Below are 6,000 nucleotides of genomic sequence, written 5' to 3' on the forward strand. Positions count from 1 at the left end.
AGAGGTGTCTGTGGCACACTGGACTGCTCTGAGTGGCCATTGCCAGCAGGTGACATCAGAGGCTCCTTCTGATAGGCTCTTACCTCTCTTGGTAGCCAATCCTCCTTCCTAGGTAGCCAAACCTCCTTTTCTGGCTATTTAGAGTCTATGCTTTGGGGATCTCACCAGATAACGAATGCAAGAGCTCATCAGAGTTCCTCTGCATCTCCCTCTTCACTTTCTACCAAAGGATCGACCGCTGACTGTTCAGGACGCCTGAAAAACTGCAACAACGTAGCAAGACGACTACTAGCAACCTTGTATCGCTTCATCCTGCTGGCTTTCTCAACTGTTTCCAGGTGGTGCATGCTCTGGGGGTAGCCTGCCTCCTCTCTGCACCAGGAGCTCTGAAGAATTCTCCTGTGAGTCAACGGAATCTTCTCCCTGCAACCGGAGGCACCAAAAGACTGCATCACTGGTCCTCTGGGTCCCCTCTCAGCACGACGAGCGTGGTCCCTGGAACTCAGCAACTCTGTCCAAGTGACTCCCACAGTCCAGTGACTCTTCAGTCCAAGTTTGGTGGAGGTAAGTCCTTACCTCCCCACGCTAGACTGCATTGCTGGGTACCGCGTGATTTGCAGATGCTCCGGCTCCTGTGCACTCTTCCAGGATTTCCTTTGTGCACAGCCAAGCCTGGGTCCCCGACACTCTAACCTGCAGTGCACAACCTTTTGAGTTGTCCTCCGGCGTCGTGGGACTCCCTTTTGTGACTTCGCATGGACTCCAGTTCACTCTTCTTCTAAGTGCCTGTTCAGATACTTCTGCAGGTGCTGCCTGCTTCTGTGAGGGCTCCCTAACTTGCTGGGCACCCCCTCTGTCTCCTCATCCAAGTAGCGACATCCTGGTCCCTCCTGGGCCACAGCAGCACCCAAAAACCTCTACTGCAACCCTTGCAGCTAGCAAGGCTTGTTTGCAGTCTTTCTGTGTGGGTACACCTCTGCAAGCTTCATTGCGCTGTGGGACATCCATCCTCCAAAGGGGAAGTTCCTAGTCCCCTTCTTTCTTGAAGAACTCCGAGCTTCTTCCAACAGGTGGCAGCTTCCTTACACCCTCAGCTGGCATTTCCTGGGCTACTGCCCACTCTCGACACTGTTGCAACTATTGGACTTGGTTCCCTTGTCTTACAGGTACTCAGGTCTGGAAATCCACTGTTGTTGCATTGCTGGTGTTTGTTCTTCCTGCAGGAACCACCTATCATGACTTCTGTGCTCTCTGGGGGTAGTAGGTGCACTTTACACCTACTTTTCAGGCACTTGGGGTGGGCTATTTTCCTACCCCTCACTGTTTTCTTACAGTCCCAGCGACCCTCTACAAGCTTACATAGGTTTGGGGTCCATTCGTGGTTCGCATTCCACTTTTGGAGTATATGGTTTGTGTTGCCCCTATACCTATGTGCTCCTATTGCAATCTACTGTAACTTTACATTGCTTGCATTACTTTTCTTGCTATGACCTGCATAATTTTGGTTTGTGTACATATATCTTGTGTATATATCTTAGCCTCATACTGAGGGTACTCACTGAGATACTTTTGGCATATTGTCATAAAAATAAAGTACCTTTATTTTTAGTACTTCTGTGTATTGTGTTTTCTTATGATATTGTGCATATGGCACCAGTGGTATAGTAGGAGCTTTACATGTCTCCTAGTTCAGCCTAAGCTGCTTTGCCATAGCTACCTTCTATCAGCCTAAGCTGCTAGAAACACCTCTTCTACACTAATAAGGGATAACTGGACCTAGCACAAGGTGTAAGTACCTCTGGTACCCACTACAAGCCAGGCCAGCCTCCTACAGGTACTTTACTTACCTTTGGTGTTTTCATACACTCCAAGCGCCCCTCTATACACTACACTTGCCTAGAGGGGAATTCAACATTCGCATTCCTCTATTTTAGTATATGGTTTGTGTTGCCCCAGGCCCATTGCAATCTATTGTATTTTCTACGATTTGCACTATTCTACGACTGTTTACTTACCTGATTTTGGTTACTAGTGTATATATTGTGTATAATACTTACCTCCAGAAGGAGTATTGCCTCTAAGACATTTTTGGCCTTGTGTCACTAAAATAAAGTACCTTTATTTTGGTAACACAGAGCATTGTCTTTTATTGTGTATAAGTACTGTGTAACACAATAAAAGACAAAGTTAAGGCGAGACGGGGCCCAATCCTCCACTTGCTGAACTAGGACACAAGCAAAGCTTCTGCAATACCACCATAATGGTATTGCAGGAGCTTTGCATGTCTCCTAGTTCAGCCTTGGCTGCTCTGCTACAGCTACCCCTAGACAGCCTAAGCTGCTATAACACTGCCTGCAATTCACTAAGAAGGGATAACTGGACCTGGTATGAGGTGTACGTACCTTAGGTACCCACTACAAACCAGGCCAGCCTTCTACAACAATGCAAGAACCCCAAAACAAAAACAAATTAGAAAAATAGAGAAGAATTTCATATATAAAATGACACCAAAACAAATAAATTCAAGCACTAGCCAGGGATATGATTTTTTGTGTGAAATCTAATGCCTAAAAGATCAAAGTGACAACTATAGGTGTCTGCTTGCGAGAGACCAGGTCAAAGTCAAAAGTTAAAGCGAACCGTGATGTAGCAAGGGTCATGTACAAGTGGTGGATTGGGCCCTGTCTTGGCTTATCTTTGAACTCAAAAAAACCTTAGAAGAAAAGTGTTGGAGAAGGTACAGTTCAGCAGGAAAGGAGAGGAGGTTGTGTCTTTTTTGGAGGAGTCACTAATGCTGTGGAGCTGGTGGGCGATGTCTTAGTGAAGCTGTCAACAACTGCAGGAAAAACTCCCAGAGGGAAAAGCTGGATTTCCATGCCCCACTTTGGCAATGTTTTGGAAGTCAAAAATATCCAGCCGAATGAAGCGGCAGTCTGTAGCCAAAGAGGGTTCCACAGGGTCAGATACAGTCGCTGACAGGTCCCACTGAAAAGGATTTGCTCCTGTGGAGAAAAACATAGCAGGAGCTATTGCAAAGTCAGGTCAACCGACTATGCACTTTGGGCCGATCTGCTGGCATTTGGCTCCTGGTGTTCAGTCCATTCTTTTGCAAGTTTTTGTTGAAAAATGTTGTATGTCTTAACATTTGGAGTAGTACAACCAACACCAATACCTTGGGTCTAGGCTCTGGAGGGGCATTTCCTGGGTGGTCCGGATTCACCCCAGCAGCAGGGTCTAGAGCCTCAGGAGCTTGGTATGTCCCTGTTGCTCACAAAGGAGGCCAGCCTCTAGCCCTTGGAGTCACTTCTGGTGGTTCTGGGATCAAGGAAATGGTCCAGTTCTCCTTCAGGCAGCAAGGCAGCCCTTCAAGTAGAAGGGCAGTCCTCTGATAGCATCAGGGCAGTCCCCTGGTGGCAGGGCAGTCCTTCTGAAGTTTTCCTCCGGGAAAAGGAGTGTAAGGAAGAGTTGTTATGAGGGTCTAATATTTATACCTGGTGCCAGCCTTTGTGTGTGGGGGAACACCATGTCTTACCCCCACATCTCATTCTGGAAGGTTCTTCCCTTCTCCTGTCAAGGCTCTAAGAAGTCTGTAGTGAGACAAGGCTGGGCCAAGATCTTTGGTATGTGCAGAGGCAAGCCCTCAGAGTGTAAGTGAGGCTGTGAACGGCTCCACCCTCCGTCCCCTTTTGTGTAACTGTCTGGGAGGAATACACAAGGCCCAGCAGTAGAACCATTCACAGTTATGTGAACCAAGACACTGGCATGGGCACAAAATGGTTAGGACAGGAAAATGCCAACTTTCTAAAATGTTTAGAATTGTGACTTATAGTAAGACTTTACCCTTCAAGAGGATTTTAAATCACAGTTCTTTTGAGTCTAAACATGTATCCCTACCTGCTCCCAATCTAAACTTAGCACTTATTACATGTAATAAGGTAACCCAGTGTTAACCAATAAGACAGATAGGTCTTAAAGTAGTGGAAAATGACTTTAGGAGCTTTCAACTACCAGGATATGTAAAACTTGAACACACATGTCCCACTTTTTAAATACAATGCACCCTGCCCTATGAGCCTTTAGGGCCTACCATTAAGGTGACATATCATTATTAAAAATGAGGATTTAGGCAAAAGGTTTATTTTGTGATTATGAAACAGCAGTTTAAAACTGCGCTGTGGGCTGCAGTGGCAACCCTCAGACATGTTTTATGGGGCTTTTTAGTGGGTGGCATAATGAGTGCTGCAAACTTCCTAGTAGCATTTAATTTACTGACCATAGTTACATACAGTACCATATACTAGGGACTTATAAGTAAATTAAATGTGCCAATCAGCTGCAGGCCAATGTTAACATGTTTAAGGGAGAGAGTATAAGCATTTTAGAACTGGTAAGCAATGGTAAAGTTCACATAGTCCTAATGCCAACAAAAGCAAATTCAGGAAAACAGAAGGGGTGAAGGCAAAACATTCTGGGGGAGGGGATATCACAGGCTCCTGCAGCCCCCGCAGTGCATCAGACCTCCCAATTATTCAAAGGGGCATTCAAGGGGACCCCTTATTTAGCTGACGGACAACGAATATCTCTAAGAAATAGGAGATTTAGGGGTGCCTTCTCACATTCTGCAGGGGGGTCTCTCATTTTGTGCTATGCCACTGTTTGAGAGAATACCACACTAAGGTCTAACAGGAGGCGAAGCAATACTACCTTTACAGCAAACAGAACAAAGAGAACCTTTACTGTGTGAATGCTGTGAAAAAACAATATGGTAAATCGCAATCCAATCCAATTCTCAACATTCTCAAAAGTCAATTCACTAACTGCTTCAAGTTCTCCATCTTCCTCCAAATATATACTATAGAATGTCAGTGGATGACATTGTGATAAATAAACAAACAATTATCCCTTCACCCTTTTTCTAATGGATGCGCCAGAGTACCTGACTGCTGTAAATTCACTTGAGAAAAGTACAGGAGTGAAGGACAAAAAAAATGTAACCTGTCTAACCACTAATTTGTCCCAAACAGCTACGATTGGGCTTGCTGCTTTGTGTATATAGGCATTTACTGATGTTTCAGTCTCAGCAAGCCAAATCTTGACCAGTTTCATATTAGACCTCTTTGCCAGGACCCTCACTTCATCCACCTGATAATACATACTAAAGAAGAGAGGAAAAGCCCCCCTTGAGATTTAGGTCTCCCATTCCATATAAAGTTGCTCACCATCATCTGCCGCTTGATAATAGAGGTTGAAAACCCACTTAGTTGTAAAGGTTCAAATTTGTGATTTGATTATGGTATGAAATTGATACTCTCAGTCAAAATAATATAAGTTCACCTGGGGCTTTTTCAAGGTTAATGGCAATCATCAACAAGAATCAGGGGTCACCACTGTGTGCAGTCCCTCTTAAGTGCTGCCAGCCTGGGCAAATAGTAAGTGTTGTACAGGTCTGAAGTTAAAGCTGCTAGGTCCACACCCAACTAGGATATAGTATTAAGAGCTGACTGGAAAAGAGTAACCTTCTGGATCTGGAACAGTATGACTGAGTCAAGACCTCGACTCAACGTCTTTGATTTATTCATATTAATCTTAAAGCCAGACAAACTCTTATAGTTCCAGCTGTTCCACCAAAGCATGAAGCGTTTGAGCTGGTCAACTGAGGAGTACGTGAACCACGTCAACAACAAAGCTGAACTTGTGATTTATCTGAAGGTCATCACTTGGATCCCATAATTGCTCCATATCCTGTGTACCAAATGTGCAATACTAAATAAAAAAGGAAAAATTGGAAACCTTGACTCATACCACTGATTAAAGATATCAGAAGGAGTGCCCTTAAAATTAACCCTAGCAGAGGGAGCACAGTAATTGACTAAGACCCAGATGAAAAATCCATGCTGAACTTGACAGCGTACAGCTAGATATTACTGCTTTCAGAGGGGCATCAGGTGGCTTTGGAGGGGCCCCATGCACATTTTCAATGCATTTGAATAAAAAGGGGTA

The sequence above is a fragment of the Pleurodeles waltl genome, chromosome 5 (assembly GCF_031143425.1).
Source record: "Pleurodeles waltl isolate 20211129_DDA chromosome 5, aPleWal1.hap1.20221129, whole genome shotgun sequence".
NCBI classification, from domain to species: domain Eukaryota; kingdom Metazoa; phylum Chordata; class Amphibia; order Caudata; family Salamandridae; genus Pleurodeles; species Pleurodeles waltl.